The sequence below is a fragment of the Schistocerca nitens genome, chromosome 2 (assembly GCF_023898315.1).
Source record: "Schistocerca nitens isolate TAMUIC-IGC-003100 chromosome 2, iqSchNite1.1, whole genome shotgun sequence".
NCBI classification, from domain to species: domain Eukaryota; kingdom Metazoa; phylum Arthropoda; class Insecta; order Orthoptera; family Acrididae; genus Schistocerca; species Schistocerca nitens.
The window spans coordinates 624,648,024-624,660,752 of NC_064615.1; the positions used below are offsets into that span (position 1 = coordinate 624,648,024).

At 45.4% G+C, this 12,729-nt stretch overlaps 1 protein-coding gene across 1 annotated transcript in view; it reads left to right on the top strand.

Annotated features, from left to right (window-relative positions):
* Positions 1 to 12,729, top strand: part of LOC126235209 (odorant receptor 43a-like) — a 76,706-nt gene that overhangs the window by 36,664 nt on the left and 27,313 nt on the right. The window lies entirely within an intron of this gene.

Below are 12,729 nucleotides of genomic sequence, written 5' to 3' on the forward strand. Positions count from 1 at the left end.
GTCTTGGTTGTTTTTTCTCTGCGACGAACACCCTTCCCACAAAACGTCATAATCCCTACGACTAGATATTGTCTGCATGGTCGTACTGCACCACGCCTCTCAGTATAGATTAACCGTTTTGTGTCCACACATCCACACTTCAACATGTACTGACCAACCTAGAAACATACGTATAGCTACTAATGGCTATAATTAATAGTATGAAATTGACTTAAATATTGATGCGATGTTGTTCAGTACACTGTAATGGTTCAAATGGCTCTGCGCACTATGGGACTCAACTTCTGAGGTCATAAGTCCCTAGAACTTAGAACTACTTAAACCTAACTAACCTAAGGACACCACACACATCCATGCCCGAGGCAGGATTCGAACCGGCGACCGTAGCGGCCGCGCGGTTCCAGATTGTAGCGCCTAGAACCGCTCGGCCACTCTGGCCGGCCACTGTAATCGTTCACCACTGGAAATATCACTACCTGTACTCATTACACCCTGCTGCTGTTGCGGTCTTCAGTCCGAAAACTGGTTTGATGCAGCTCTCTATGCAACTCTATCCTGTGCGAGCCTCTCGATGTCTAAATAACTATTGTAACCTAGATACTTCTCTCGCTCTACGGTTTTTACCCCACCAAATTTCCCTCCACCACCAAACTGATGATCCCTTGACGTCTCAGAATGCGTCCTATCAACCGACCGCTTCTTTTGGGTCAAGTTGTGCCACATATTTTTGTCTCCCGAATTCTATTCAGTACCTCCATATTAGTTACGTAATCCACGTCTAATCTTCAACATTATTCTGTAGCACCACATTTCAAAAGCTTCTTCCTTTTTTTGTCTAAACTGTCTATCGGCCATGTTTCACTTGTTCACTTTGCTGGATGATAGCCAGTCAAACAAATTTTAGGGAAATTATTTAAAAAATTTATTTCAAAGACCCCAGTCAAATCCTTACAAGTTTTCTCCGAGAGCAGCTTCCGCTGTGCCTACGTGACGCAAGCTGCCTGCCTTTCAGAACCGAGGCAGTTCAGTCCTGCTAAAGCTGCTGACGAGAGATGTCCTGAGCTCTCTGCTGAAATTGCTAGCGAATTCGCGCCATTGGTTTTAGCCAGTAGCATGTGTGGGATACAGGTCACACGTGTAGACGCTGGAAGATTCTGCAGAGAAGAACACGGTTGCTTCGTTCTCTTGATATCCAGACGTCGACTAGTACAGACGTTATTCTGGGTAGGCAGAGCCTCCAGCTCTATGCCGTGTGGCCGGCCACCAACACAATATGAACCGCCACCCCTTCCGTTGCCCACCTATTTAGTTGTTCGTCCCCCTAGAGTGGCCTACAACCGATAACGTCCTCCCTAGGCCCGACGCTCATGTTCAGTACACCGAAGTATATTCTCTTTCTTCGACGAAATTTCCTGTTTTGTAATTTAACGTCCCTAGGGATGTCCACTCACAAGTCCTACCACTCGACCTCCTGTACGTTGTCGTCATAAGCCGGATGAAACAACCCTCGCCCGCATCTCGTGGTCGTGCGGTAGCGTTCTCGCTTCCCACGCCCGGGTTCCCGAGTTCGATTCCCGGCGGGGTCAGGGATTTTCTCTGCCTCGTGATGGCTGGGTGTTGTGTGCTGTCCTTAGGTTAGTTAGGTTTAAGTAGTTCTAAGTTCTAGGGGACTTATGACCACAGCAGTTGAGTCCCATAGTGCTCAGAGCCATTTGCGAAACAACCCTCCTCCCTCTCCCTGCACATGTACATTGGTGACCGAAACGCGATTTGTTCCCACCGTTCGATCCCTTTTACTTTTTGTTCATGTTTAAAGTTGTGTGGTCGGTCAGTATTCGCTACTGTTTGCTGCGAGCCGAGCTTGGTTGCTGCAGCGCATCGGCCATGATGCCGCTCGAGACGATGTGTCCCCACATATCTGCCCCCAGGGCGTAGTCCACTGCTGCCTGCCTGCACGCTGAGAACAGCGAGTCGCGCCTCTCAGCACTCAGCGCAAGCCCGCCGCATTTGACAGTCGGTGCCGGCTTACACTCGGCAGTGCGCCGAGATAGGAAGAAACTGCGAGATGCGTCAGAGCAACACCGACTCAAAGGAAGGCCTCGGCGCTTGTTCGTGACGTCACGTCAGCTAGGTATGGCGAACGCCTAGTCTGTTGCAGGCAGAAATGCCTGGGCATGCTTATCAGTATAAATCTCTTATTTTTGGACAAAAAGTTTGGTATTGTTTTGGATTCTGCAGTTTTATTTAGATGTAAGATTTTTCTTACTATCGTAAAGCTACAAATGAAGATCATAGATCTGTATTACTGAATCCTGTCCAAACAAACGTCGATCAATATGAGAAGATGCTTTGCCCCATTGCAAGCTTCGGAAATTTTACATTCAATTAACTATATTTACTTGATCCATTTTGCTATCGAAACTTACCCCAACCTCCTTACAATGAACTCGTTTCTTTTATTTATTTATTTATTTATTTATTTTCGTTTGACATCGTCACTGAAAATGTGAACTTATTTACATGTGTAAATGTCCAACTGTTGCCAGTCATTAGATTACAGTCGTTTTCAACGAAAGGAATTCTAAACATGAAACAAAATAGCTTCATACATCGAAAATACTGCTGAGCTTAAACTTCTTTAAACACGCACATTAGAAAAGATAAATATTCCCCTCCTGCAACCGAAAGGAGAAACTTTATAAGATAAAAAAAATTTATTAGATAAAACAAGTATCTCTCTTTTGCCTCTTCTTCTGTCCCCCACCCCCTCCCCCAACGTGTACAACTGCAAGATATTTTATTAACATTCAGTGCTCCTCACCCCACAGTCAACCAAGATACCTAAAGAAGGGCACCAATATATTCACAGTTTCTTGTAAATGCAACCCAATACAAACGTAACTTCCTCAGACTTACAAATAAGGTAAAGAAGCACGAATTCTGTTGCTGCTGGACCATGAAGTTGTTTTTGTATATCAGTCCTTAAAACAAGTGGAAATTTATGTTCAGGAGTACAATATTTGTTAAGAAGTGTAATGAATTGCACAATTAATTGATTGCAGAAATCTCTCAGAACAATGTGTGTTGGTCAATTACCGCCAATTGTTTCACATTTTACTGTGTCAGAGAGGGAGACACCACCATTATGAGTATGCGTGCAACAGACCTGGCGTTCGCCGTGCCTAGCTGACGTGACGTCACGAACAAGCGCCGAGGCCTTCCTTTGAGTCGGTGTTGGTCCAGGCCGCTGCGGCTCACGGAGCGCACGGGAGCGCCACCCACTGTCGGCGCCGCTTCCCTGCCACTGCATCGCCCACTGAAGCCGCCCGTTGGCTGAGCGCAGCGTGGCTGGTCAGGAACCCTTGCCTCCAGGCACCGGGTGCCATTTTGCTGCTGGTGTTGCCCACCTGCCGCCGTGCCGCCCCACGTCCGCCACCAGTCAACCCCCCGCTGCCATCTGCGTAAGAGTCCTGGCCTCGACGCCCCGGTCTAGTACTTTCGCCGCCGTGCAGCCAGCAGCCGCGACGCCAATACCCCGTGCGTACGGCCCTGGCGCGTTGACCTCCGCCACCGCCACCGCCGCCGACGCATACTGTACCTCGCGACGCATCGAAGTTTGTAAGTGTTGCGATGTACTGGGTCACTACAGCCACTTGCTCAGAGAACAACGCAGTGAGCGAATGGGGATTCTCGAGCAGTAAATTATAGTATGAATTTTGCATATTATATATAGTTATTGCCTTTAGAGTTTTGACGTGTCTTTACTTACAAGAACGATTCAAACTTTAAATTTTTGTGAGTGTAGTTATCAGGAGGTATGTTGAATGTATAATTGTTCCTGTATATGCACTTCAAATGTATGTTGGTTGGATAGATAATGCCTGTGTAATTTAAACTCATAATCCCTTTGAGCCTGTGGACTGCAGTGAATTTCTTATCTTTGATTTAAATTCTATTCTCGTAGAAGTATTGCGTGGTTAGTTGTTGAGATGAGAAGTTTCAAGGCGTATATTTCTGAGAACTTTCAGTTAATCTCCACGGATTTGTAATTGTAACATATGTTTAGCAACGATGGAAGCTCCCAGCCGTTCATGCCATTTTATTCCTTTTAGTTTTCGCGTCATAATTCCACTCTCTTTTCTTCCATCTTTCCTCTAAGCATAATTTCTGTACCCCTGATGGAAGTAGGTTCCTACTCCTTGCTCTACAGACGTGAGCGCTTCAAGGGTTCTGTAACCCCCTGTGCCCCCATACCGTGCCTTCAGGATTTCCGAAGTCGTTGGCGGAAGAAATCGTTGTACTTTGATGGGAGTGTGTTTTATTGCAAGACCAGGCCAGACACGAAATCTTCTTTCTCGTCTCTCTACATGCTCTTTCACGAACTTATATTCTTTTTCCGTCCATGCCTTCCGTTTCTCGTAACTGTCAGTTGCTAAAATTGGTTAAGCCAATGCACGAAGCTAAGATGTATAAACCTATGAACCGTAATAAGAGTTATAATGAATGTTGAAAGAGAACTGATCTTTTGCACGCCTGTAAGTTATTAAGTAAAGATACGACGACTTCCGGCTATAATCCCCCAGAGGGGAGAGAAGTATGTTTGATGTGAAGAGATGTATGAGGTTGTTTTTTTAATGTTATCTGCGAGCAGCAAGAGGTCCTGTCGTTGATGTGGTTGTACGTACTTATGTGCAGAGAAGAGTTCCTATCAGTTGTTTTAAGTGATGTTACTTCTGTTGTTATAGATAATGTTTTGTCGTGGAAGCTGAGATGGATACAACGATTGCTAATTACGTTGCTAATTGTATGAGACAAGACGAATGAGTGACGATATAACATCTACTTTTTGCTGTCGCCCCCAGAGGTTAGCGTAGAACAGGGAACCATGCTTAATTGTCCCATGCAGCGAGTTTCCAGTCGAGACAATGTGTTTTTGAAATCTTTAAAGTGCAGCGTCATGTTACCAGTGAAAGATTACTGTAAGCAAAGATCACATGGTACGAACACGTGGACCGCTACAGCTGTCGCCTGCTATAAGCCAGCCACGTAAACACGTTACGATTTCTCTCCAACTGCTTTGTCTTGTCTGTCGTAATTAAATACAATTTTCATACATTCTTATGATTTATAAGTCATTTATTGCACAGGTTTTGAGTGACAATGTACTGAGAATACTATAAAGTGTATAAATTTTGTATGGTTGTAAACGTTTATAGTTTTGCGAATAGGATGGTCCACGTGCATACCCATTTGTAATTTGTGGGGAGCTTAGATATTTCTCAAGATTCTGAGGCGTTTAAAGGTATCCTCTTTCATCTGCTGTATAGGCCTATCTCATTTGATGATATGAGGCAATTTACAGTATGCAGCTTTGTTGTAGAAGTTTGATATACCCTATTTCATTCGTAAATCTATTTGCTGACAAACATTTTGTTTCGAAAGAATGCATTAAGTTTACCTTATTAAAGTTTTTCTGTAATGCTACTTTTCACTAGCCTGCTTTGTTGGGTGCTTCGTTTCGTTGCTAAACATAGAATGTCCAGCCCCTCTTTTCGGTGTCCATTCTGTTTGTCTTTTACCGCTCAGTAGATTGTTGTGCTAAGACTTTTCATCTAGCTTTCGTAACTAATGTTTTAGTGTTCGTAACTAATGTTTTAGTGCTTTGCAGGTAAGCTAATTCCACTGACGCTTCAGAAGCTCCGTTATTTTTTTTTTTCACGGCGCCACTCGTAAGGGTTAATAGTAATTGCATGTATTTAATTCCCATGTCCGCCGAAATAATCGTTTACCTCCAGTCTCTCTTTATAAAACTGTCCTAACCTTTGTCCAGTGAAATTAAAATTCAGTTTTCTCTTACCTACGTGTTTTACACGGTAAGACGTCCTGCACTACTCTATCACACTCCAACACCTACGCATTGAAATCTTCGTCGTGTTGAGATGACTCTATTGTAGGTCTTATGCAGACGAATTCCTAAAACGACTGGCCAGCGTTTTTTGAATTCTATTTTGCTGAAATTCAACACAGAGATTCTCTGAGAGACGCACTCTGTCACCCTGTTTCTGTATCAAATTTAAATCAGGTACTGTCCTAACGGTCCGAGCTAACCCTTCTTGACCTTTGTTTTTGTCACATAAAAGTTAAGATCCTTTCATGTACAAGTACGAAAAATGTAAAGTCAGAAGAAAGCTGGCAAGACACATTTCTTTCTTGAACTTTGTCGTCATAGGGGAAAAATTGAGGTTGTAACCCATCCTGATTTCCTTTTGACAGTCCAAGAAGTGCTGTTTCTAGCCTTGTCCTTCAGTATTTCTAGTTATAATGTTAGTTATGGAGAACATTTCGTTAGTAATTATCGTAACAAGTTTGTAGAATACTGTGGTGGAGTGACACTACTGGGAAAAATTTTGTTATCGTGTGCAAATATACTAGGCGTTATGGTGAGATCTGAAACTCCTGGTGTATTTTCTCATTTTACCTCCATAGATAATGGAAATTAGTAATTTTTCGTGTGTTTTCCTGACAAAGGGACAGAATGGTACTGAATCAGTGGATTGCAGATTACCACAATATTGACTGGTGAGCAGTATTCTTACGTAAGATAATGGATATTAACTATTTGTCACAGATCTGTTCAACCCCCCGCCCCCGAGCTCAGGGGTTGTAATACGTCAGAACGACAGAGAGGTGTGGTTTGAGAGAGAGGTATCACTCACGTCGGAGCGTGCGCAGAAACACAGGCAACTTTGTCAGGACTTTATTTTGTTGTCAGAATTCGCATCTCCCTCTGAAAATGTCTTTCGTTTTAAAATGTTTTTCAAACCTATAACCGCCATTTGACTGTACAACAGAATTCATTCCACATTTTAGATTTCGGCCTTAGGCCAATTTCAAGTGTTACAAGATTCACAAATAATTACACTCGAGTAGAAATCTACACTCCTGGAAATTGAAATAAGAACACCGTGAATTCATTGTCCCAGGAAGGGGAAACTTTATTGACACATTCCTGGGGTCAGATACATCACATGATCACACTGACAGAACCACAGGCACATAGACACAGGCAACAGAGCATGCACAATGTCGGCACTAGTACAGTGTATATCCACCTTTCGCAGCAATGCAGGCTGCTATTCTCCCATGGAGACGATCGTAGAGATGCTGGGTGTAGTCCTGTGGAACGGCTTGCCATGCCATTTCCACCTGGCGCCTCAGTTGGACCAGCGTTCGTGCTGGACGTGCAGACCGCGTGAGACGACGCTTCATCCAGTCCCAAACATGCTCAATGGGGGACAGATCCGGAGATCTTGCTCGCCAGGGTAGTTGACTTACACCTTCTAGAGCACGTTGGGTGGCACGGGATACATGCGGACGTGCATTGTCCTGTTGGAACAGCAAGTTCCCTTGCCGGTCTAGGAATGGTAGAACGATGGGTTCGATGACGGTTTGGATGTACCGTGCACTATTCAGTGTCCCCTCGACGATCACCAGTGGTGTACGACCAGTTTAGGAGATCGCTCCCCACACCATGATGCCGGGTGTTGGCCCTGTCTGCCTCGGTCGTATGCAGTCCTCATTGTGGCGCTCACCTGCACGGCGCCAAACACGCATACGACCATCATTGGCACCAAGGCAGAAGCGACTCTCATCGCTGAAGACGACACGTCTCCATTCGTCCCTCCATTCACGCCTGTCGCGACACCACTGGAGGCGGACTGCACGATGTTGGGGCGTGAGCGGAAGACGGCCTAACGGTGTGCGGGACCGTAGCCCAGCTTCATGGAGACGGTTGCGAATGGTCCTCGCCGATACCCCAGGAGCAACAGTGTCCCTAATTTGCTGGGAAGTGGCGGTGCGGTCCCCTACGGCACTGCGTAGGATCCTACGGTCTTGGCGTGCATCCGTGCGTCGCTGCGGTCCGGTCCCAGGTCGACGGGCACGTGCACCTTCCGCCGACCACTGGCGACAACATCGATGTACTGTGGAGACCTCACGCCCCACGTGTTGAGCAATTCGGCGGTACGTCCACCCGCCCTCCCGCATGCCCACTATACGCCCTCGCTCAAAGTCCGTCAACTGCACATACGGTTCACGTCCACGCTGTCGCGGCATGCTACCAGTGTTAAAGACTGCGATGGAGCTCCGTATGCCACGGCAAACTGGCTGACACTGACGGCGGCGGTGCACAAATGCTGCGCAGCTAGCGCCATTCGACGGCCAACACCGCGGTTCCTGGTGTGTCCGCTGTGCCGTGCGTGTGATCATTGCTTGTACAGCCCTCTCGCAGTGTCCGGAGCAAGTATGGTGGGTCTGACACACCGGTGTCAATGTGTTCTTTTTTCCATTTCCAGGAGTGTATGTTGTCGAATAAAACCTGTTATACAGTCAAATGGCGGTTATACCTTTCAAAAAGCTTTATATGACTGTGGCTCCACAACAAAGTAAAATCCTAAACCTCTCTCTTACCGGTATATGATTCATCTGGAACCTTCCGTTGCACTCCAGGTCTTTGTCACGCATACAGCCTTCTCTTATAATTCTTAAACCAAGTATCTGCGATGATTAAATAATCGCCTGTAAAAAATTCTACCAGGTGGCCCCCTCTTTCATTCGTTTCCCTGTGTCCGTATTCACCTGCTATATTTCCTTCTCTTCCTTTTCTTTCAATCCTCCACAACACTGAAATTTTCGTCTTTCTTTTATCTCATCATACGTTTCTTCAATCTCTTCATCATCTGCAGAGTTAGCAGGCATATAAACTTGTACTGCTGATGCAGGCATGGGCTTCGTGTGTGTCTTGGCTACGCTAATGTGTTCACTATGCTATTCATAGCAGCTCATCTGCATTCTCATTTTCTCATTCGTTATTAAACCTACTCAGCTTCCGTGCTGAGTTTGGTGTTGGTGCACTTACTTACATCAGGCTCCTCTGTTTTTATCTGTCCTATCTCGCCATCCTCGGCCTCTTCTTGTTCTTTTGCGTCCCCGAAGCTCTTAGGTCTTGAGGGCTATCGCATCTTTCATTTTCCATCCTCTCTCAGGCTGGATTGCCAACGGCTGGGAAGACGGAGGAGGGCAGTCTCTAAAGCCTCAACGATGGAAAGGGCGGATGAACCATATTTTCAACAAAAAAGAAGTCCTAAATCGCAACTGCAGCGTTATGGTGTAGTTGGGAGATAACTAAAATAATAATCATAAAAAAGTAGCGTCTGTTCTCCATGTCAGGAGAGGCCTAAATTAATGCTGGCAGCAGCTTCTGAAATGATTGACGACACACTTTGTGACTAGGCGGCCGTAAATCCTTATGGAAATGCTATCCCAACGTTTTGGTATAAAAAAGTTGCATCTGTTCTCCATGTCAGGAGAGGCCTAAATTAATGCTGGCAGCAGCTTCTGAAATGGTTGACGACATTGTGACTAGGCGGCCATAAATCCTTATGGAAATGCTATCCCAACGTTTTGGTACCACGGTTAGGGCGCCCTCGGAAGCGACCGTCGTTGGCAGGGCCCAGTCAGAGTGTCAGGGATGCAAGCATTTCCGTCGCAAGGCCTGCGACGACCGAACAAGAGAGCCCACACTCTGTCTCATGTAACAAAGTCGGAATTATGACCGGGCGATGCAGCGAACTAACTAAGGCACACGAAAAGAGGTGTGCAGTTCAAGAAACAAGATGAAGTGGGAAAAAGTCGTATAACATTGATACACCGCTGAACAACCAGCGGTGCCGGCGTCGTCGTATCAGCGAAATTCGATGGTTCTGTCTATGATCTGCAGCTTTACGGCAACCGCCTTATGACAGCTGCCTACATTGCAGGAAGACGGAAAATCCACTTCTTCAGTGCCTCTGTCCCACAAACCGACCTGAGTGCACACACCAAAGATGCCTTCTAGGCACTGCTTGACGAGAAGACTACAGAGGTGCCAGGAGCAGAATATTCCATACTCCCTGGTGATCTGACTGGACATGTCGGCCAAAGGAAAGTAGACCCTGACGCCACTGGTGGACATGGATATGGAGAGAACAAAGAGGACAGCCAGCTAATGATCGATTATGCAGAAAGTCATGACTTGGTCATAACGAACAACTGGTTGAAAAAATGCGAAACACTCCTAATCACGTATTATAGTCCATCAAATGAAACTCCGATTGACTAGGTCCTAGTAAGACGTCGTAAGCTCGGAGGTACATTAGACGCGAAAGTTGTCTCATATGAAACTGTCACATTGGCAACACCTACCAAACACTAAGCTTAGAATAAACCCAGATCTGGATTCTCTGTCAGAAAAGGAACATCAAGAATCAAATGGTTGCGCTTCAAGGAGAAGAAGGCTGACGTTATGAGAGAAATTATGGTGCTACCAATTACCACAGTCGTGGGTAGCTGGACTAAATTGAAGACCTTTGTTCACGAAGCCGCAGGCCTATTCTCGGAACAACGAAACGAGGACGACGAAGGATCATCAAACAACTTGGCTATGGAATGACGATATTAAGGATACCGTACGCAAGACGAAGAAAATTTACCACGAGTTTCTTGCAGACAAAACATTATCCCGTTGGAATGCTTACAGACAAGCCCGTAGAAAGGCGAAGAAAGTCATTGCAGTCACAAAAACAGACAGGTATTCAGATCTCTACACTACAAAAGAGACACGCAAAGGAGAACGTGACAGTTACCGACTAGTCAAATCAAAACATTGGAAAGCGGAAGACATCCATCACTTTTACGGCGTCGACGACGAAACGGGTGAGCTGTTGGTCGACAGAAAGAAAGCAAGGGAACGCTGGCGATACTACTTTGAGAGACTTTCTACCGAGGAAGTTCCCCATCCTTCAGCACCAACTATGTCAGCTGTTGAAGGGATCAGTTAAGGAAATTAACATTGCTGTAGCCTAGGCTGCTCTGAAGGAGATGAAAAGAGGGAAAGCCACTGGCCCCGATGCTTCTCAACAGTTTTATGGTGTTCTGAACAGTGGAATGCGGCACGTAGGCTAGAGGATCTTTTCAACCAGATCATTAAAGAATGTAGACCACCAACAGACTGGTAGTGGAGCATCACTTAACCAGTCTTCAGAAAAAAAGGAAGACCTGCTGTGTGTTCTGATTACCGCCCGATCATATTACTGAGCCATGCGATGAAGATCCTTCAACGTATTCTCGACAAAAGGATACTTGAAACAACTCAAATCACTAGGAACCAAGCTGGATTTGTAAGAAATTGTGGCACAACTGACGCAAGATTCCGATGGAAAACTATTTTACCTCCAGAATATTTAATCCAAGAGCATGTTATCATCATTTAACCACACAGCAGAGCTGCATGCCCTTTGCTTTCAACCGTTCCCAATACCAGCACAGCAAGGCCGTTTTGGTTGATGTTACAAGGCCAGATCAGTCAATCATCCAGACTTTGAAACTTCCTGGCAGATTAAAACTGTGTGTTGGACCGAGACTCGAACTCGTGACCTATGCCTTTCGCGGGCAAGTGCTCTCCCATCTGAGCTACCCAAGCACGACTCACACCCCGTCCTCAGAGATTTACGTCTGCCAGTACTTCGTCTCTGAAAACATCCAGACTGTAGCCGCTGCAGCTACCGAAAAGGCTTCTGTTCCTTTTCAGGAACCACATGTTTGTTTGGCCTCTCAACAGAAACCCCTCTCTTGTGGTTGCACATATAGTATGACTATCTTTATCGCTGTCGCACGCAAGTCACACCATTGACGGCAAGGCCCGTGGTCCATCTACACACCCTGTATAGATGAAGAATAGGAGAGGGCGAACACCAGATATCAGTTCTATTTTAATTTGTAGACTTCCCGTGAATTACTATGGTCTTTGACCTTTCTGACAACAAATCAGGGATCCAGTCGCACGACTTACATGATATTCCGTGGGCGCGCAATTTCGTCAGAAGCAGGAACGGTATCAAAAGCCAGTAAGGAACTATGTTGAGACCCAACCAATGTTGAGACCCCTATCGATAGCACTCATTACTTTGTGTGAAAGAAGAGCTAGTTGTGTTTCAAAAGAACGATATTTCAGGAATCCGTGTTGACTTTGTGTCAATACATCTTTTTTCTTTTCTTTTCAGTATAATTCAAAACATTCGAATTGAGTTTATCTTCCAAAATCCTAATGCAAATTGACATCAGTGATATGGGTCTGTAATTCAGCGAATTGTATTTGTGCTACAAATGCAAATGAAAACAATGCATCCCGGTACATATACACTGGCTATTTAGTCAAACATAGTGAAGCTTCAAAATTTGGTAATTGCTTGAAAATGCCCGATGGTCGAAACTGGCCAATAACACAGACAATAAATAGATTACAACCTGCTTGGCCCATGTTTTTGTCTTTAAAACGTACTGAGGTAGTGGTCACCCATAAGACCAACACCAGACATGTACACAAACACGTCTCCACCTGAAGATGATGGTGTGAACAATCGGAACGCATAGTGGCAAAGTAAACAAGCGACTGACGCAGAAACTCTTTTATTTGTACTTGCTTGACATGTACTTCTCTCCATTATTTAGGTACGAGACGAGTGAAGTGGTGTGGCGCAGTTGTTAGCGCACTGGGATCGCGCGTGGGAAGACGACTTCAGATCCGCGTCCAGACATCCAGATTTAGACTTTCTGTGAGTTTCCGAAATTGCTCCAAGCTGCCGATTTCCATACACATCGTTAAACCGTTTTCCTTCCTTTTAGGTACAGATC